Below are 22,909 nucleotides of genomic sequence, written 5' to 3'. Positions count from 1 at the left end.
ACCATCCATTCTGCTCAATGTGTCTTGAACTTGGAACTGTCATAATGTTAAAGTATTGAGGTCTTCCACAGCAAGGACATTCTTTAGCAAAGAGGCTTCAATGTGGGCGGTGTTGACAATTGGGTTGCACGTACCATTTACTTTTGCTCTATGTCATCATATCCTCCTCCACATGCCCCTCTAGTGGTTCACGTGTTATATATATATTTGTAGCTCCATTGTACTTTGTACAATTACTCTCAAAACTGTGACTATCTGGTGGATTTTTAGCAAAAATAAATCTCCATTATTAAGATAAAGACTCTAAATGAAGTTAATTTATATGGAGATGATGAAGTCGTGCTTTCAAAGTTGTATTTTACATGTTGCTTTTTACGTGTGGTAGGTGCTCAATAAAAATGTCTTTATAAAGGTTAACTAATGAGCAGGACTTTGATTTCAACCAAGAAACTCTTACCTGTGTTTCATTTGCCAGTGCCACTGTGTATACAAACCATGCAGATCATTCACTGCCCAATTCCAGATGGCGCCATTGTCAAGGACTATGAAGTAAGTGATGTCTCCAGAGATAGCATTCACTGTACAACAGCAACAATGGAAGATGAGACTTTACTGCAATCTATTTTCTCCACCAAAAATGGGTGAGGGCTACCATGAAGAGTAAGGTACTAAAAGACTTAATAGACATTTATTTCTGTCTCTTTCTACTCAGGTCTGTATTTGATTTACCAGTAATACTGCATCTACTACCTGTCCAATGCTGGAGAAGACACTAAGAGAGTGCAAATTAATTATTATGTGCCAGCTCCATACTCCAGGAAGTAGATAACATTGAAGCAGTTATTAAAAGTAATAGTCTTAAGTTTATTATTTTTTTACTCTTAAAATTAAGACTCATTTTATTTATTTGAAATCCAAACACACACATAGACACACACATAGACAAACAAACATAGAGACATCTTCCATCTGCTGGATTACTGCCTAAAGGCCTGTAACAACTGAAGATGGGCCAGGACAATGCCAGAAGTGAGGAACTCCATCTGCATCTCTCACAGGGTTGACAGAGACCTGCGAATTTTAGTTATTTTCCACTGCCTCCCATGGTGTGCATAAGCAGGAAGCTGAATTGGAAGTGGAGTTGGGTCTTGCACCATGGTACGTACTCTGATATGGTATGCGGGTGTCTCAAGAGGCAGCTTAACCCGTGCACCCAAATATCTGTCTCTCCTGGGTTTTTGTTGTAAGGTATTCCAGACACTTCTTGTAGCTCCATCAATATTTAGGAATTTTTGTTCATTTTCAAGATATTTCTTTCATATGGAGTATCCTGGAACAGTGATGCATGGATGCAGGTACACATGAATATCTGTAAGGATACAGGAAGTAAAATATTTCTTTCTAAGCATTTCAGTCGGTGAAAGAAAATAAACTTTGATGATATTTCTATATAGATTTCTGGTTGTTCCCTTTAGCCTGTCTGGTTATTTGTCACATTGAGTTACATGGTTGAGGTGTTCCAAGGGAAAGGGAGAACTTATGGTCCTTAGAGGGGATGATGGAGACCTCCTCAGTCCTTCACTGCCTTTCACCATACTGTTATGGATTGCAATTTACATCTTTCTAGTTATGTGATTTCAGGAACTTTTAATATTAATCAATCTAAGTCTCACAAAGTGTACATTATGCTTAACATGGTTCCAGAAATGTAGTTGCAGAGTGAAGATTCTATCAATGATGCACACTTAGAAATCCTCAAGACTACTTCTTGATCTTCTTCAGATACATGAACAACAGGAAAAGGCTAATAATATATAAGTAATGGTTCTAAATTTTAAAGTCATAAGTGACTTTAAAATATGGCTTTATTTCTAAAGCCATTAACAAAGAGCCTTATTCTAAGCCTAGCTTGTCCATTGAGAGACTAACAACTGCTCATACATATGTGAAAATGAATCATCTACAACATGAAATCAAGCCTCTATAATTTTCAACAATAATTGAAATAAAGTGCCACACAAAATTTCTCTTGAAGTCCTTGTAAATAATAAATACATAAATGAATAAATAAATGCATACAAATAAATCTACATGTATTGAAATTGCATGCTCAAGATTTTTTTCATACTCTATTTTGTTTTCAAGCAAATCTTCAGTTCTCTCTCCCTTATGTGTGATAAGGCGTGTTTAACAAACAACATTACTTAGGCCACTTTTAATCCTGGTTACCCCCTCTGTAATAATGTTCCATTATGACTTTTTAATCTTGCACATTAAGGACTTTCATTAAAGCGAGCTCAGGTTAGCATTTTTTAACCTGCTCTAAAAATGTTAACATGAGCCACAGTGGGCTACCAGCTCAATAATCTTCCAATTGTCCCAAGCTCCAAATGGCCCATTGAGGCTCTATTTGTTCCAGTCTATTGGTTAAATATGTATTTGTGTGGTTTTTTAAAACACTTAATTATTTACCTGAGAGGCCCTAACAGCTGGTCTGCTAGGTAAAGGCAATAGGAGACAGTTGAACATTAGACCCATTCAATTTAAATACATTTTAAAAAATGAAAACAAATTAAAACGAAAAATCTCTTGCCTTTATTTCCATTCCCTTCTACTGTGTAAACATAGATTGAAAGCACATGCTCTGAATATTAAGATCTGTTAAAAGAAGTACCTGTAGAAAATCATATTTGCTCATGCTGAGGGTCAGTGACCATATCTAAGCTATACTGTTTCAATCTTATTTCATTATTTCCTCTTATTTTTTAATGTCTAAAGTATTTCCATCATATTAAGGGGTCATTTCAAACCTATAGAAACTAATTTTTGAGTTCAATATTTTTTTTTTTACATTTTTATTTGTTTTCTTGAGAGGTAGGGCTACAGATAGAAAGAGGGAGAGAGAAAGGTTTTCCATTCTGTTGGTTCATTCCCAAAATTGCTGCAATGGCCAGAGCTGAACTGATCTGAAGCCAGGAGTCAGGAGCTTCTTCTGGATTTCCAACATGGGTGCAGGGATCTAAGCACTTGGGCCATCTTCTACTGCTTTTCTACCCATCGCATTGAGCTGGATCAGAAGAGAAGCAGCTGAGGTAAGAACCGGCACCCATAAGGGATGCCTGCGTCCCAGGCCCACTATGCCACAGCACTAAACCCTGAGTCAAATAGTTTCAATTAATTTTTTATGTGTACTGATAAAACTACGACAATCTAATAACAAATACCATCTCTTATATTCCTGAATGTATGTAGTCAATACGTTCACTATAGACACTTAATTTATCCAGTAATCACTCTTCAAACTCCTGAAAGAACTTAGATTTTCATATTAATCCAAACATACCCATGGACAAAGGTAACAACTGCATGTCCTACAGATATTATATTGAAATCCTTAAATATCTTCAAAAGTTAACTGTTAGAAACAAGTACCTTGAAGAAAGTATTCCTTAAGAACTTAAGTAAGCAATATGCTATGATGAAAATTCCTTAGCTGTGCTGAAATGGTAAGAATAAATGGGTTAATTGTCAGTGTTTAAAACAACTCTGATTTTAAGTTCCTTGAAATGTACAATGATTATTTCATATGTTTCGTTGGTTCTCCTGAAATATAAACTATGTGTATGCAATGACAATACATGTGGCTTATCTTAAACATTTGATTGACAGAACACAAGAGTGTTACATATCCTGCATCTACTTTGAATCTAAAAGTTGTAAATAAGGTTACCAAAACATTAAGTAGAATATGCTCCAGAATTTCCTTACCTTGACATCTGGGCCTTCTTGGAAAACTTGAAGGTAAGCCTGAATTTAAAATTCGAAGGCTCCATTAATCTCTGTGCTTGATCCTGGAGGCGTGGGGAAGGTGATCTCCATGGGCCTCTCATCTCACCTGCATTTTCTTCTCATTCTCAGTCCTAAGCTGTAAGAGAATACTCCAGTCAACGTGCCTGACCTTTGGGAAAGTTCCCCATTAAGTGGCCTTCAACTATCCAGCAGGTCTAGAATTACAGACACCCAAGATCTAGCCAGCTTTGGAAAGAACAAACCTCAGAAAAAGTCCGTGCAGTCCCTAGACATGGACTCAGAAACATTTCAAAGAGGAATTACATGGGTCTCCAGAATCCAGATAGTTTACAAAAGGGAGACTACCTCAGACTTGTGGATTCCCTGTTCTTGCCCAAGTTGAAGGTACTCATTATTTATTTGTATCTCTCATAGTGCTTAGTGTGCTTAGCACAGAGTCTTGTAAAGTACTGTTGCATAAATTGATTGCTTGATGATTATTTGGTTAAGGTTAAGTGAACTTTGACATTTATTTATTTATAATAACCACCACTTATAAAAGTGAAACCCATGGGGCTGACGCTGTGGCATAGCTGGTAAAGTTGCTGCCTGCAGTGCCTGCAACCCATATGGGCACCAGTTCAAGTCCCGGCTACTCCACTTCCGATCCAGCTCTCTGCTATGGCCTGAGAAAGCAGTAAAAGATGACCCCAAGTTCTTGAGCCCCTGCTCCTGCATGGGAGACCCAGAAGAAACTCCTGGCTCCTGGCTCCTGGCACAATTCCAGCCGTTGCAGCCATCTGGGGAGTGAATCATCGGATGGACAACCTCTCTCTCTCTCTCTCTCTCTGCCTCTGCCTCTCTGTAACTCTTACTTTCAGATAAATAAAATAAATCTTTTAAAAAAAAGTGAAACCCATGAGATAAGGCTTGTATTGATTATTTTCTCTATAATCATTTAATAAAATGGCTAATTCTCTTTATCTTACTGTTAGATTTTGCCCTCAAAACATGGTTTACTTTCAGAATAGCATTGAAAATTTCATGTAGCAAATATACATAGTAACTCAAAGTCTTCCAAGTTCTAAGTTGCTAGTAAGCCAGATTCTTTGGGTACTTTGCATGGCTACTTGGACAGCCAGAAGAGTTAGAGTGACTTCAACACTCACTGACTGATGGCTTCTCTGAGGTAGCTGCTACCATGTGATTATAATGTCAGTTCTTTTAGATCTTTGTATAGGCAGATTTCCAAGAGGATGAAAATATCCATTAAACCATGAAATCACCATTGAAAATGTTACTTGATTTCATCATATGTTTTTCCAAAGAGCAGTGGGGGTGGGGGACCAATTTCAAACTTGATCATTCCTTTCTGTTTTGTCTAGCATCTACCTTGGACATTTTGCAAAAACATTTTTTTAAATGTGATTTGCAATTTTGGACATTGGATGCTTCCTGTAAGAAATCACGAACATTTTTTTGAGCCCAATTTTCTGTGTTCCTACTTTTACTCAATCTTGGTCAAAGCCCAGAATGAGGGATGTGAGAAACTCTAAAATTCAAACTCCTTTACATAAAAGTTAAAACAGATTATTCAAAAGCAAAAATGGGTTGCTTTGAATTTAATATTTTAAATAAATATTTGAATTTTAATGTTTCATATTATTAGCACATTATAGATATATTGTAGATAAATTAGTAAAACATTCCATTTCCAGGAATCTCAAATGAATGATGAATTACAATTCTGTTTATATTTCTAAGCCTGGTACCAAGACAAAGGCCAAATCAGAAAATCACACCTGTGGAGTGCCTAGAAGGTGCTACATAGAGAACTGTACTATCACCATAAATGGTTTGAATAGAAGAGAAATACATGAAAAAAGAACTAAAAAATGATATTTGTTTCTTTGAGCCAACTAGATTATATTAGTCACTCACTCTAGTAAGTTGTTATGCTTCAAGTTGAACCCTGTCATATTCCAATTTATCTAAAAAAAAAGACCTAATATAATAGCACTTAAGTAAAAACTCCTATTTTGACTAGATATGTTAGTGCATTGATATTCTCTTTGAGTCTCATTCCTGTGTGAAATGAAAGATTTGTATTCAAAAATACTTAAATTTTCTAATGGCTCTAATACTATTGCAACCTCTTTGTTCAATAATATTAAGTTTTAAAGTAGGAATATGCATAAATGTGATGCATTTGTTATCTATTTTTCTCCACTAAAGAATATTAGCAATATTCATTTTATGCATAATATTGTTGAAGAGTCTTTAGTGATATGCAAGATAAAACTTCCATAGGATAAAAAAATGACTCTCAGACCTTTTAGAAAATGTATAACTGCTATTGGTATTACATTTTTTTTTATTACCACAAGTCAACTCTCCCTTGTTTAAGTGGCTTTGCATGCATCTCACTTTCTCATCAGTCTCAGCAACATAACAATAGGTAACCCCTGGCATCTGAAAGAAACATTTCTTTCTTTCTTTCTCTCATCAGCTCAAGAAGCTCAAACATTGGACCATTTTCACACAACTCCCGCAGGGATGCTGCAAGAAACAGGAGAATAAGACTGTTTTGTCTTCTGTTGCCTGCAAGTGTGGCAAATTCTTTTCTGGCAAAGAAAATGAGTGGAAAGATAAGTGAAATGTCAGGATAACTTGCTGCTGTTTAACTGAGGTTATCTGTTGAGAAAGAGAAAGAGAGAGAGAGAGAGAGAGCAAATGAGAGAGAGAAAGCACATGCATTCACTTGCTCTGAGACTTTGCTAAAGTTTATATAAACCTGTATGCAGTTATTCTACTGCTTAGTTAAAGCTGTTGCTGATATGCGTTTCCAGCATAGGAATGGAAGGAAATTTTACTCTTATTTGACTTCAGAACAGAATGCATTTTAGAGTTTCCAAGTCATTAGAGAACGTACTTGGTGGAGGTGGCCCACTCTTGCTCTGAAATCAAGAATACTCTCTGCCTCTTGACCCAACCACATTTAAGTTGATGATTCCCCACAGAAGTGATGAGATGTGACTGCAAATGAGGGCAAAGAATGCAACAGCGTTACAGCCCATACCCACCTTCTTTCATATCTCAAACCCTTTCCTAGAAAATAAAGCTGTCATCTTAAAGAATTCACTGCTGAGGTGTCTTCCAAGTGTTTTTTTTTTTTTTTTTACATGAGTCCTAGGAAAGACTAATGTACCATATTCTCAAAATAATTTGATTCTTCTCTGAACAAAATTTCCCTTTTATGAATATGAAATTTTGGTTTTAAATTAAGCAAATTAAAAACAATGTTCAATTTGTTATCCATAAAAAAGACAGAAATGAAGTTTCCTCTTGTGGCCCTGTATACAAGTATGTTACATGGAGACCACAAGAAGGGATTTCTCACTTTCAAAGTTCTTACTCACAGAATTTCTCTATTTACTGAAGTGCAAATTACATGTTATTAAACTTTGTGTTGTGGCATTATTTGGAGAAGATAGGTTTTGATAAAATGCAATCTTGTTACTATGCTAATAATTTATTTTTTTAAGATTTTTTTAACTTTTATTTAATGAATATAAATTTCCAAAGTACAGCTTATGGATTACAATGGCTTCCCCCGCATAACGTCCCTCCCACCCGCAACCCTCCCCTTTCCCACTCCCTCTCCCCTTCCATTCACATCAAGATTCATTTTCAATTCTCTTTATATACAGAAGATCAGCTTAGTATACATTAAGTAAAGATTTCAACAGTTTGCTCCCACACAGAAACATAAAGTGAAAAATACTGTTTGAGTACTAGTTATAGCATTAAATCTCAATGTACAGCACACTAAGGACAAAGATCCTACATGAGGAGTAAGTGCACAGTGACTCCTGTTGTTGACTTAACAAATTGACACTCTTGTTTATGGCATCAGTAATCACCCTAGGCTCTTGTCATGAGCTGCCAAGGCTATGGAAGCCCCCTGAGTTCACCGACTCTGATCATATTTAGACAAGGCCATGGTCAAAGTGGAAGTTCTCTCTTCCCTTCAGAGAAAGGTACCTCCTTCTTTGATGACCCGTTCTTTCCACTGGGATCTCACTCATGGAGATCTTTCATTTAGGTGGTGTTTTTTTTTGTTTTTTTGTTTTTTGTTTTTTTTTTTTTTTGGCCAGAGTGTCTTGGCTTTCCATGCTTGAAATAGTCTCATGGGCTTTTCAGCTGGATCCGTATGCCTTAAGGGTTGATTCTGAGGCCAGAGTGCTGTTTAGGACATCTGCCATTCTAAGGGTCTGCTGTGTATCTCACTTCCCATGTTGGATCGTTCTCTCCCTTTTGTATTCTATCAGCTAGTATTTGCAGACACTATTGTTTATGTGATCCCTTTGGTTCTTAGTCCTATCATTATGATCAATTGTGAACATAAATTGATCACTGGGACTAGTGAGATGGCATTGGTACATGCCACCTCGATGGGATTGAATTGGAATCCCCTGGTATGTTTCTAACTCTACCGTTGGAGGTAAGTCAGCTTGAGCATGTCCCAAATTGCACATCTCTTCAATTCATTCATGACTACCTTTAGCATACATGGGCAAATTATCATGGATATGCTAACAATATGGATACTGTATACACTAACAATATGGATACTGTATACTTACCAAGGATAACCAATTCAAACAAAAGAATTGAATCTACCTAACAAACACTGGACATATTGGGAGACTCAAGTCTGTCAACAAGGGAATAGAGGCAAATCCCAATGTGGACAGAATTGGTAGGATGTAGAAGAAAGTGTTAATAGTATCCTAAATCGTAACACATCAAAGAACGCAAAAGACACTGTAAGCTCAGTTTTGAAGACAGAGGGTTTAGTGTTATTTCAAGTCTACAGAGAAGTGAAATTCTGTCATAAATAAGATTAGATTTTCTCATTCTGAAAACAGATGAAGCATGGTTTGCATGATTTACATTATTGGTTAGGGAATTCCACGTAAGGCAGTATTCAAGTAGAACCAAAAGGATATTAATTAAAGGTAAACTGGAGGGTCACACACTTTATAGAGAGTCTGGGCCAGACATTTCATTCAGTTATTAATGTTGCCACATGATAGACTCATGTCTTATATCAGGCTGTCTGTTCCAGTACTTGCTTCTCTGTTCCTATCCAACTCTCTGCTAATGCATACCCTAGTAGGAAGTAGATGATGTCTCAAGTAGTTGACACCCTGATGGAGTTCTTGTTTCCTGTCCCAACCTTCACTAGAAAGTGAACTAGTGTACAGAATATCCCTCTCCATCTCTCTGCCTTTCAAATAAGGCAAAAATAAATAAATAAATAAATAAATAATTTAATCTTTCATAAACTAGAGAGAGGCTGGTGAGAATGGCTTCTAGTTCCCTTACTTTAGTCCTAGTACTACTTCTATCAAGGAGTTTACAAATCTCATTGAATATTTCAAATGTAGAAGACATAGACTAGAATGAAAACAAGAATTAATATGATATTTTATGAAGCTTCATTCAAATACTGCAAGACTTTTTTTTTCTCCCAACAGATTCTTAAAGAAACTCAATGTGTTTAATTTCAGCCCCTTTGGTAAAGCCTGGCACATATATTCTTCTTATTCCTTCCGTTAAACACTTAGTTCATTTTCCTAGAACTAAGTTTCCTAGAATTTCTCTGATTCCAATATGAAACCAACAGCATGATTTAAATCTGTATTTTTTTTTCTAGAAGAAGATATGTAATGTAAATTTGGGCTAATCTGGGAATTAGTTATAATTATAATAATGTATCTCAAGCACTTTGTAGGCATTTAAGTGTCAAAATCCATTGCTTAGCCTCCTCTTTTTTTCCTCATCCATGGAAACACACCCAAAGGTTTTCCTCCTTGAAATCGTTTGCTATTACCCAATTGTACCACTCATTTGATATTGAGTTATGCTTAAATTTTGATTAAATTTTAAATGTTTTAATATTGTCTTCATAACTAGACTTCTATATTCAAACATTTAAATGATGCCAATAATTCAGTCAGCAAAATTCTCTGAATTTAATATTTGGGCAAGATATGACAAATGATTTGTGCCCAATCCAGTTGATAAGAAAGTGCATCATCATAATTAAATTTATAGGACATACCATCACTTATATAGTTAGTAGGAAATTATATTGATATAAAGATAATGTAGGATATATGGTCCACACTTTATATGCATTACAGAGAGACTTTCTTTATGAATGAGTATAGTTGGGGTGTGTTTCCAACATGCACTCAAGCCATGAACTAAACTTCCTGTCAATTGTGTGGAAGGTTTTCTCAATTCCATAATGTAGCAACTTACAGTAAGACCAACCTATAATGAAGTCCCAGTGCTGTTGTCTCTTGTCCTTTAGGAATTGAGATCCTGGACACAGGCCATTATCTTCCTGAACTATCACCCAACATTCAGAACAGAAGGTTCAGAGCATATGAATAATGCCACAGGAGGAGAAGAGCTTTTGTGTTCCCAAGCTTACCAATTCCCATATGCCTCCCCATCTACCTGTTGTGGCAGGGCTTTAGTAAGAAGCCAATTATTTCAGAAGGCTTTTTTTTTTTTTTTCAGTAAGGTAGGTTCACTGCTGCACATTAAATTCCTGGCTGTAGACATAATGGCTACTTGATTAGTTTTGCCTGCAAATGTCAGTCCACAGGAAAACAACTCTAATCCACAAACTCTAACATTATTGAGCTGCCAAGAGATTACAGTTCATGTAAGACCTGATTTGAGAGTGATTATTATTCAACCTACTAAAAGTCTTCATAAACAGACCATCTGACCTGTTTATATGGTGCAGGTTCATTTTGTATCACAAGTATAGCAATGGACAGTCTGCAATGGCAAACATCCATGTGCAATGCTGATAATAAAAAAGAGACCTCTAATCAAATGCCATCATTTAGAAAGAAGGCCTATAGAAAAAGCCTTGAAGTTTCAGAATCCTTAGGTATCTGATAATACTTTATTTAGAGATTCTAAAAGCCCCAACTTGTATTTAGCCACAGACTCTGTTTCTAGTTAGGAAAACAGGAAGCACAACAGTTATTTTACCAAGTAGAATGAAATATAGCAGCATCGAAATACTGGGGATCTGATCAGGCAGAAAGGGAAACTGATACAACACATAAGTAGACACTGTAGGAAACAGTTTCCTCTCCTAAGCTAAAAGAAAAAGTGTGAGGATGTTAAAACAGACCATAACAGGAATCCAGAATTGAAATAAAACTTTCTTTGAGGTACACTTCCTAGCTTTTGTCTCAGGAGCTGCAAGGATGGCAGGACCTTGGAGGAGCAAGTTAGCATCACTTTGAGGTCACAGTGGAGTTGGTGCTGGAAGTGGGGATTAAAAAAAAATGACGCTGGAATAAAATGTTCCTGGAACCAAATATTGCTGTATAGTAAGAACTTGCTAGGATCATAGGTACATACACCCAAACAAACCCCACCCTCCAAACAAAAAAAAATGAAGAAACAAGATTTTCTTTCTTCTCCACCATTAGGGCAACCTTGGAGAATGGGAAGATGGAGCTATTTAGCAATGTGAGACAATATTTTGAGAGACAACATCATTTTAAAAGTGTTTGTTTTTTTCTAACTGAAAGGCAAAGAGATGGCAGGGTGGAGGATGGGGCATCCACCTGTTGGTTTACTTACAAACGTCAGAATTGGGCCAGACTGAAGCCTGCACCCAACAATTCCATCTGGGTCTCCCATGTAGACAGCAGGGTCTGAGCAATTAAGGAATCATATTCTTCCAGGATGCATTAGCAGAAAGGTGGATCCAAGAAGAGGAGCCAGAACTCAAAGCAGCGATATTGGATGTGAGTGTCTCAAGTGATGGCTTAACTAGCTACACCACAATGCCCACTCAAGAGAGACAAGGTCCTAAGAGTCAACACAGCAATGATATTTTACTGCATAATTTTATATATCAGAATCTTGGATAGGGTCCAATACTATCACTTCTCCTTACCCATGTTGAAAACAAGGCAGAGAAATATACAAGTATTCAAAACTTGAGCCCTTATTTCCCAATATCAGCCTGTGGATCTTTCCTCCTATCCAATCCTCTTTTCAGAAACTGTTTGGTGAAAACATCTGCCTCAGACTGAGGAAGAATCTGCTCACTTTGCATTTTGCAAATAAGGTGCCCAGTCCCCAGAGACTTCTGCCTCTTTTAACATCGTCAACACAAGCAAATATAGAACTTTTACATTCTGTATACAATCAACATAATCTCCCTCCTTTTTTTGAAAAATAAACAAAAAACAATTCCTAAGATGTAGTCAATGTATTTCCATGCCTCTTTCCATTGTGAGTGTGGATGCAGAAGGATGTAAAGATTGCTGCCCATTCTATCTGATAAGTAGGGAACCTGAGCCTCTAACACTCTGGCTACTTACATGAATCACTTAACAAGTACATGAGAGGGAGAGGGAGAGTAAATAGCCTATCAGCAGATCAATCCATACATTTAGTTCTCATGCCATGGTACGAAAATTATTCTTTTGTTTCTGACATTCTATTTAAAAAGTATATTAAATCATAATGCTCAAAGTAGAGAAAAAATATACCCCTGTGCTTTTGTGTAACATACTGACAAGTACAAAGGACTTCTACGAAGTCTTTTCCTTTTTTGATAGAAAAGAATATCAAGAAGTTTAGAGATATTGAAAGGGAATTTACCAAGAAAAAATTGTGATATATCAGAAAAGAGGCATGCAAATCCAATAATAAGGACAGTCGTTATTCTAACACTGTTTGTCCTTTCCTTCAAGTTGATACTATTTACATATTCACTAATTTTACAATGGAGACATTTTAAACATATCAATAAGTCAATAAATCCATGAGGCTAATGGAGTGGTGCTTAACTTGGTCTTTATGGTAGGGTTTCCTTGGATGGGGTATTATGTTGTTATAAATGCTGCTGTTGAAAAGATTTATCCCAATCGATTGGTACTTTTAGCACACTGATCTGTCAAATAAGAGAGTTGTGTAAATGAGAGTATAGCCAAATCTATTCAAATTAAGAATTAGGTGGAAAGAACTTTCTGATTTCCTAAGCTTCTAACAATCTCTCTTGTTATTTTCGGTCCCTCCCCATGCTTTCTGCAGTGCTCTTTCCTACAGATGGGCTTTTTCAGCTGCTTGCTCTTTTGCCTAGATTGTTCTCCACCAGGATTGTCTACTTGACAACAAATCCATTACTTTATGAAGGACTGACTGACAGACCCAGTCTTTGATCGAGCACTCCCATATAATCTACTAGTTTCCATAATCCACCATTCTTTGGCTTTTTAGAAATTCGTAAAATGGCACATCTTGCCATTCGTAGTAACTGTCACTTCATGGCTATTTAATGTACCTTCCTCCAAGTCTAGGAGCTCCTCAGAGAACAGTAAGGGTTTTCTTTTGCTCTGTATCTTCCACTTCCTATGTGCAGGCTGAGCCAGGTGTAAGAACCAAGCATATCCTGAGTACTTCCTTGTTTGAACTGTCAGCATGCATATTTACAACATAAACAATTTTCCCTATATCAATTTACAAATTCCAAAGCAGTTCTACAGACATTACTTCCTTGGATAATATAGGAATCATGGATATTAGATACTCTTATTTTCCTATTAATAACTAAAGATCCTGAGACTTTGATTGGTGAAAGGAGTATCCCAAAGTCACAGTAAACAAATGAAGAATGAGAACCTGATACTAGGGCCTTTCAAAATAAATCCAGAGTTCTTTAATTACAGATTCTAATCTACATCTCTCTCTCCCTTATGTTAGAAGTTCGCTGGATCAATTCTTAATGAAAGAGAGGAAAAGGGAAGGCTGTAATTATTTTCAAAATGTGATTCTATGGACTACCCTAATCAGACTGTTCTATATTTTTAATTTATTTGTTTAAAATTCAGGTTCTGAAGGCCTCATTGTGACTTGATGAATGCGATATTTATCAGAGGGCCTGAGAGAATCAAGATTCTATAGCAAAATTTACTGATATGGGCAACCTACCAATTGAGACAAACTGGCTGGGTGACTATATTTTGTTACTTTATAAGGCAAAAAAAAATTGAAATGGCATTTTCCTTTGCTACTTTATAACCAAAACAAACCTTTTTAATTTTCATTTCTTCAATATTCCTGCTTCTCCATCATTCAGAACAATCACTTTTATGGCATGGATATAGAATGCACATAAATCCTTTCTAAAACATCTATCAGTATGCTTCATTGTAGCTAGCAAAGCTAGTGCTGTTAATGAAAATGTAGTCTCTGAAATGCGGGTCTTCTGAGTACAAATTCAGAGAAAATGCTCTGCCTTCACCATGTATGTTTGGAAGTACCCAATTGACTAGAAGTAACTTGAATGTGCGTGGGATGGAGCACATGTAGTTGTAGAGAACCCAAGGTAGCCCACTGTAATTCGAAGGGAAGGCAACACCAGGAGAGAGAAAAACCCAACAATAGAATAAGCGATCTAGGGCATGCCAAATTTCTCAGCATGGGGACTTTATCAATAACACCAACCTGTACACAAATACATTTATAGCATCTCTTATAGGACATCTCTTTGTTTATCTGTACATATAAATATATTCTGATACCTCTAAATGCAATTATATTGTTTATTTCTAAAGATGATTCATGCAAAGTTATGATTCATTCAACAGCTATTAATGAGTGCCTAGATAGAGCCACAAAAGCACAATTTCCTCCATGTTTAGTCAATTCCTTTCATTTATTTCCTCTTTCCGTTTTGTTTCTGAGTCGTATGACATGCTGTATGGACTAAAGCAGGTTCCCTTGGACTAAATAACTCTTTCTAGTTCCAATCATGTGTACAATGCTTATTATTTGGGAAGGTTCCACCCACTAACAACTCTGGCTTTAGAATATATTGTTTTCAGAGCTCTTCTGACATCACTCAGGCATGCTGATTGTACACAAACAAATATGTCTGTGCTTGATAAGGCTAAATTGCATATAAGCTCAAGTTCTTTGCCATTATGTTTAAACAAAAATAACCATGTTATTTCCAGATCCAGTTAGACCACAGGAAAAGCTGCCAGTTCTTGCCAAATAGCAAAGGACAGATTGCTAAGAACAGAGGGGAAAAATACAAAACTTATTTTCCCTCTTAGAGCAAACCAAGCATAAGAGTCCAATTGGAAGGCTGAAGGCATTATTTGATAGACTGGGCTGGAGCTGAAGCCAGCTTCCTCATGGATTGATCCCTTCTAGTCAGAAAACAGCACTTACTAATACTAGACCGTACTGACTATAATAGGATTTTCTAGAGAACTTGATCTAATTGTGAGTATGGGTATGGGTATGTGTATGTGTGCATGTGTGTGTGTTCAGAGTGAGACAAAGATAGAGATGTATTGCAAGGAATTGACTCCCATAATTGCTGAGGTGGAGAAATCCCAAGCTGGAGACCCAGGAGAGCTGATTTTTGGTTCCAGGTCGAATTTGGAGGGCTGGTGAACCAGGAGAAGCAATGATGTGAGTTCCAGTCCCCGAACTGGAAGGCTATATGACTCATGAAGAGCCAATCCTTTTAGTTTTAGAGCAGAAGCAAAAATGACCAGTGTCCCAGCTTACACAGTTGGGAAGGAGGGGTTCCCTTTTATGCAGCCTTATGTTTTGTTCAGGTATTCAGTTGACCCGTGTTAGGGAGGGCAATCTTCCTACTCAGCCTACTGGTGTAAATGTTAATGCTATCTAGAAACACCCTCACAAAATCACCTAGAATCATGTTTGGACAAATGTCTGGGCACCCCAGTGTCCAGTAAGTCAACACATAAAATTATCACACTGGCTTCAGAATCAAAGGTTTTCAGCTACCCAGAGGTGTGAAGGTCATTTGGTCTAAATCCCCACTCAGGACAGGGATCCCTTGAGGGTCATCTGAATTCTGAATGTGCCTCTCACATTATACCTTCCCAGGTGTTTCATTCTTCAGTTGGACAGTTGAACTAAACTATTTAATTATCATTGGCCTACTCTTTTACTGATTTTGACCCATCTTATCAAGTACTTCCTTAGCTTGAATTGCTTTCCTAAGGAAGTCCTCCCCTTCCAGTTTTCTTTTATGTCATCAGGCAGATGGCAATCATAGTACGAGGCAGAGCCATTAAGAAGTCGTGTGCAAATAGGTAATGGGAGTGGGCAGGAGGCATCTTCATCAGAGTTCTTATGCTCCCTTCTTGCTGTAATCAGACTGACTTGAACTGATTAGTTACACTGGACTAGTACCTTTTGTATATTATGTTTTGCCTCAGACACTGTAAGGAAACATGAATTCTTAACTTGAATGATTATAATGCAGGTGGAGAGACATCTAAAGAAGGTAATACAAATGCAGTGGAAGATACCTTGCATATATAAGAAGCAATCAGCAGGTGGTCAGGTGGCAGGAACTAGGAGGAGGAAGTAATGCATGAAAGCAGAAGGTAGAGAAGGACTGTGCACTTTAATCCTTAAAGCATGGGTGTGTGTCCTTTAGGTCCTTTTGGAGGCAAGGCAAGAATTTCTAGGAAAAAGAAAGGGTTTATGTGAAGGATTGAAGGTGGGAAGGAGCAGTTCTCATCTGGATCTTTGAGGGGCCACATTTAATGGGATGCACGCTCCTGGGCTTTTGAACATAAATTGCTCAAAATTAGAAAATGCTTTAGGCCCAGACATAGTAAGACTCCACGATATTAGAAGAAAATCCTGAAGAAGTTTGCTGACTCTAGGGATTTAAAGTATTTATTTACCCTGATTGTAGGAGCTGTTCAGACAGATAGGAAACTTGCCTCCACACAGCTATGCCCCTAATGGGTTGCACCAGGTCCCCAGCGGCTCCTTCTTGGGATGAGCAGAGATTTCAGTCTCTTTCTCCACACCAATTTTCACACTGCCCCTGCCAAGAAGGGGGGCAATTAATGTTGCTGCTGACAGTTATTCCAGCTTGGGTCCAGGCTCCTGGGATAGAAAGTCCCATTGGGATACTGAACAGTGTATCTGGACTTGCAGTAAGAACTGCTTTTTAAAAAGTAGGGTATGTGTGTGGTGTGCTATTAGGAATAGTGTTTTTTGAAAATGTTCTAGAATTTAAAAAGAAACAGCTACATCTCCCTTTCTTCTTTAAGTTATTTAAAAATAATTAGTGGGTATGTAGCAAGTTTCTAGGCACATGCTAGATGCTACAGTATGGATGTAAGATAAAAAGAAAAAAACAATGAAGATATGAAGACTGTCTTTGGGAAATTAGAATCTAGCTTGAAGAATAAGTTACTGGGTATGGTGCAATGCCTTGCACAGGGTAGTTGCTCTAAAGCCTTTTTTGAAGTGATTGGGTAGCACATAAAGGAAGCACAGTAGAGTAGAACTATTTAAAAGACAAAAAGGAAACCACAACAGTTTATTTGATAACAAATTATTAACACTGTCCCTACTCCTTCAGTCATATATTTCCTGGTGTTGGTTCTCTTTTATTATGGGAATCTTTAAGTGAGCAAAATATTATAAACATACTTTCCCTTCCCATCACAGACCCCACCTGCCTATAATTCTCACTCAGAAATAGATAAGTACAATTAGTTTGTGCCTCACGTCTAGTTACCACTCAGATGAGCTAGCTGCTGAAGCTTTACATTTTCACGTAGCACTCCTATTTGTATCTCCTTTTTTAATTATTTCTACAGGTTTTAATTTGTAAACTGTCATGTGAGACTTGGGGTTGCATTTTGCCAGAATAACTGATATGATTGCAAAAACGAATTATAGCTATACCTGAAGCTTTTTTTCCAGACAAAAAATTATTATACCTCTCTAGTGTCAGAGGGGAAAAACTCTCTGGAACAAGATTCTAAGCAAACACAACAATTCTGGAGTCCTGAAAATTGATATATTCAATTAAATGCTCACAATCTGGTTAGCTTTCAATAAATACCATTAAAAACCCAAAGCCTCCCTATTAGAAGCATGACTCCAGGTAATGAAGCTTGTATCATTGTTGTGCTAAAGATTTTCATCTAGTAATATGCAGCTTCAAAATGCTTACCTTCAAGCTCAGAAAGCAATTTGACTCAGCAATTAGAGGTTGCTAGCAATAAATATCATCATTATTTGAATTTGATATTCCTTATAGTAAAATCTTTTAATTTAGTTTCCACTGAATTGAAAAGGGGTTGAACAGAAAGTTGACTTACATTGTAAAAAAATCCTTCATTATACAGAGATTAAGGTGTGAAACATAGTATGCTTGAAAGCACAAAGGAATTAACAATTTTTTAAAAAAGCTGGTTGTTAATGAACTCTGAAAACCCAAGGAATCACAAATATGTCTACCATTAGAATCACTGTGAGTAAAAATCAGAAATATAGATTTGATATGCACTCACACCAATATGTGTGATTATCTATCTATCTATCTATTATCACATACCAAATAGATAGGTGTGTATATGCCTATATATGTATGTACATATATATTTGCTAGTTACAAATTACTTTTCATTAATGAATATCATGTGTTTTAAATACTACTAATGATCTCTGTATCAGAAACATTAAGGTTCAGTTATCATAAGTACTTGAAAGTAGTAGAATTGAATCAAACTTCCCACGAGTCTGACTTCATTAATTCACAATGTCTTGCCCTCTAACTAGAGTGAATTGATGTTTTCGTTCTAGTGTATTTAATCAAATACTGAAGAAGCAAGGAGGAGGTTAGGGTGGAGGGAGAAACAGGAACGTAGGCAACTTTTACTTAATATTTTAAGTGTGAAGTCACAGTTGTCAATTCTCATTGACATTTTCCCATACTCTGCTTAATTAGTGTCTTTATTGCCGTAAACTGAGCCTGTTTCTGCTTGCTAAGTAAAAACTGGGAAAGAAAGCCATTTATTGTGACCCCCCCAAGATGTTAATCAGTAAGTTTAACAAGCTCTCTTTTCTCATAATTTCTAATAAATATTTAAGCATACATTTGATTATTCTGGTTAAGGTATCATAGAAGAGCTTGAGATTCATACCATGGAATTGGCACCAAAAGGTGCTGTTGAAAGTCTCAAGCAGAATCATAGATTCATTTAATTGTCACTTTTTATTAGCCAGTTTCTTTTTTTTAACTTTCATTTAATAAATATAAATTTCCAAAGTACAGTTTATGGATTACAATGGCTTTTTCCCCCCATAACTTCCCTCCCACCTGCAACCCTCCCATCTCCCTCTCCCTCTCCCATTCCATTCACATCAAGATTCATTTTCAATTCTCTTTATATACAGAAGATCAATTTAGTATATATTAAGTAAAGATTTCAACAGTTTGCACCCACACAGAAACACAAAGTGTAAAATACTGTTTCAGTACTAGTATAGCCAGTTTCATTTTATTTACATTTAACACGATTATACACATTAGTGTGTCTAACAGGATCTTCACAGTTACATTAAAAATACAGAAACAATACAAAATATGTCATATTTATATATTTTCGCTTCATAAATAATACTGTGAGTTTCTAAATTCAAATATACTGATGTCCCAGTGACTATAATGTCATGACTTAGCTGAACTTATTTAAACAGCTTAAAGAAAGAGACAGTACAATAATTATGCAGTCATTAGACCATTTACCTAAATACTATTTTAAGATAAGCTTAAAGGTTAGTAAATGTGTCCTCATTTTAAAGTAGCATCTTTGGGACTAGAGCCGCGGCATAGCAGATTAATGCCCTGGCCTGAAGCGCCAGCATCCCATATGGGCATCGTTTCGAGACCTGGCTGCTCCACTTCTGTTGCAGCTCTCTGCTATGGCCTGGGAAAGAAGTGGAGGATGGTCCAAGTCTTTGGGCCCCTGCACCCAGGTGGGAGACCCGGAAGAAGCTCCTGGATCCTGGCTTCAGATCAGCACAGCTCCAGGCATTGCAGCCAACTGGGAGTGAACCATCGGATGGAAGGCTCTCTCTTTCTCTCTCTGTCTCTCCTCTCTCTCTGTGTAACTCTGACTTTCAAATAAAAATATAAAGAAATCTTAAAAAAAATAAAGTAGCATCCTAGGCTTCAACATGATAGGAAAAAGATTGAAATATAAGAACTCCTGGTTTGGGTAACATTTTTAATAGTCCAGAAGAGACAGACTGAACCAAGAGAAGGTACTGGGAATGATGATGTGGAAACAATCCTCTCTCTCTCTCTCTCTCTCTCTCTATATATATATATATATACACACATATATAGATATATAGATATAGATATACACACACATATATAATATTTAAGATCCATAAGTAACAAGTTTGTGTCTCAGTGTATACTGGCCATGAGTTTTGGGAAACCATTTGTGATGCTCCTATATGTTCATTTGAGGCACTCCATAGACATCAATGCCTTATATATCCAATGAATAAGGAAGAAGTCCTATGTAAACATGTGAGGAAGACAGAAAGGGTTTGTATCTAAACTCTCCAGCATAACTTACAGGCAAGATCTAGTACAAATTTCAATAACTGAGGAGCTTCATCATCTAATTTCTTATAAAACAAGAATGAAAAATGACCAGCAAATGTAGGCATCTAATTAGGTACTAAATTCTAGGATACCTTTTTTTAAAAGGAGAAATCTGTGGGAGGAGTGCCAAATCAGAAGCTTCATGTAAGACTTGAGATTCAAGTCAGTTTTCAATATGTTTTCAAATAGGGAGCCACTTCCTACATGAGGGAAGAACCCAAGGCCAAAGACAGTGGGGTGTCAGAGGAAAAAGCAAAGATTTAGAAAAGACACAGCTAGGCATGAATTCTACCCGTTACTCTTTGAGTGCACCTGTCCTGCTACCTATGATGAACAACAATTCTATCAATGGAAGTGAGACATAAGCGTGGTGAGTGTGGTTGTTGCTTAGAACATGCCACCAGACCAAAAGTTAGTCCATTCAAAGGTAAGTGGGTAAGACTATGAATACGGAGGAGAGACATCAGGGTTGTATGATTATGATATATGCACTTCTGGTATTATATTTCAATAAAAAGATGGAAAAATGTAAGTCAATGGGGATGATGACATGGCATTTTAGGAAAGTAAGGATCAACATGTGCAGGTCACCATATAGTTTAGTACTTACTGGAATTGGACAATTTTTCTGATGAATTTGCACATTTCCCCATAATTTCTACTCTTTCCATAAGCCCTATTCTATCCACTATTGCTCAAATAATATTCTCTGAGCAGAAATAAAAAATTCTGGTTGAATTGATTTTTACTAGCTTAATAAAATAAAAAACAAAAGCAAAAACTGGAAAATTAAGAAACACAGTAGGATAGAAAATTACTAAAAACAAACAAGCATTAGTCCATGGAACTACTTTTCTAACAGTGTTGAATTGTAAAACTTTACTAAAATGTCCATTGAGACAATGGTTTGCTTCTTATTCCATCCATGTTCCTCTGTTTATATCAGCAGCCTAGAAATGTCTCAAAAAGTACATTTTGTGAGTTTCCAATGACTTACTTGCTCACTCATCTCATTATCTGGCAGGCAGTTTGTCTTTCTTTTTTTCTTCCATCTAACAAATGTAAAACCTCCAGGGTTTTCTATACATATCCTTTTTGAAAATGTTTGTTTCTGTTTGTATGGGGGTGTGTGTTTTTCTAAAATATAGCCAGAACCCATTAGAATATGCTGTCAGAGTCAGTGGTAGGATTTTGTGTCATTTCCCTTTCGACTTGAAAAATAGCATTTTGAAAAAAATATTTTTCATACACGACATTTTTCTCCCTATTCACTTTGATAGCACCACCTGCTTCGGGAAATATATATTTTCCACAAACCACTCAAATGAACTAATCCATTTTCACTATGTGTCCTTTTTGGCAAAATATCTACAGAATTTGCTTTCATAAAGATAAATTCCATTGCTTTGCTTGTCTTTTTTTCTTGCTTTCTCTCTCTTTATGAAAGGAAAATGATTCCTTGTTTTCTTCCTTGTGGGGAAATACATACAGAAATGAAATTCTAGGAACAATTAAACCAGTGAGTGGAACTCTGATTTTGAACAAATTTATTTTAATCTCTCTCTTTTTTACGTTCCTCATTTATAAAATGAGAATGCTGAAGCAAAGTGTCCCCCACATTTTATTTGCTACAGTTTATGTGATTCTGTTCTCACAATACTTTACCTGAAACCAGAGGTAGATGTAAAGTGGCCTTTTTGATGATTCTAATAATGGTATGGTCAGATATCACTTGATTTGTGCAATTAGTGACATCATCAAATTTGTAAGTAGTTTTCACAAGTGGCAAAAATAGAGGTTGAGATCCTCTCTTTCAGATTATATGTACCCTAATCAAGAGCTGGGACCAACAAAAGGAAGACAGGGTAGGACTCAAATAGACCCTGTTTCTTTCAGACCACTCAAAGAGGTGAATCAAAAACTAAGTCCTCTTTGACAGGAATGCACACATGGTCTCCTGTGGAGACTGCTCCTTGCCTGGGTTCCCAGAACTTGCCAAGTGGTTCCCAAGGCAGAGGGCCAGATATCAAAAGGAAGATATCTATATCTCAGGGTTTAGGAAAATTGTAAATCTCCCTTTACCTGATTAACATTTAGGGAGATTAATTGTATGTGAAACTATATAACTATTTATGTATACATATATGTATTTTATATACACATGGTTTTAATATGTTGTATCTGTATGATAAAGCTAGCCAGACTAGACACCTTCTATGGGAGTAGGGTAGAAATTGTAATATCTAAATTTATGCAACCTGAGCATCTGATTTTAAGTTTGACACATCCAGAATCATCTCACGCTCTAGAGATCATCATTTCATAGGCATTTGGATGATGTTAACTCTGGAATCCCAAACAATGATTTAAAAACACAGTAGGGACACATAACCCAGGTATTTCATGTTGTCGCAACAACATTAGTACCACCTCTGTAATGTTCTTGGTTCTGGAGGAGGGTAGTGGAGAAGAATGAGTGGAAGAAGAGGGAAGAAAAATGCTCATTGAGCATGTGCTATATGCTAAACCTTTTTTTTTTTTTTTTTTTTTTGACAGGCAGAGTGCACAGTGAGAGAGAGAGAG

The 22,909-nt window shown here is 36.6% G+C and overlaps 1 long non-coding RNA gene across 1 annotated transcript in view; it reads right to left on the bottom strand.

The window, feature by feature from the left end:
* Window positions 1-452: 452 nt before the first annotated feature.
* Window positions 453-22,909, bottom strand: part of LOC103349327 (uncharacterized) — a 61,684-nt gene continuing 39,227 nt past the window's right edge. Inside the window, exons 2-4 of the long non-coding RNA XR_007921482.3 lie at window positions 3,769-3,925; window positions 1,167-1,369; window positions 453-578 (exon numbers count right to left, since the gene is read on the bottom strand). This is a non-coding gene — a long non-coding RNA (uncharacterized LOC103349327). The remainder of the gene's footprint in view (window positions 579-1,166; window positions 1,370-3,768; window positions 3,926-22,909) is intronic.

The sequence above is a fragment of the Oryctolagus cuniculus genome, chromosome 10 (assembly GCF_051225735.1).
Source record: "Oryctolagus cuniculus isolate XC-2025 breed Fujian yellow rabbit chromosome 10, ASM5122573v1, whole genome shotgun sequence".
NCBI lineage: Eukaryota > Metazoa > Chordata > Mammalia > Lagomorpha > Leporidae > Oryctolagus > Oryctolagus cuniculus.
Note: the sequence above shows the minus strand (reverse complement) of the source record. Positions and strands in the feature narration are given on the sequence as shown.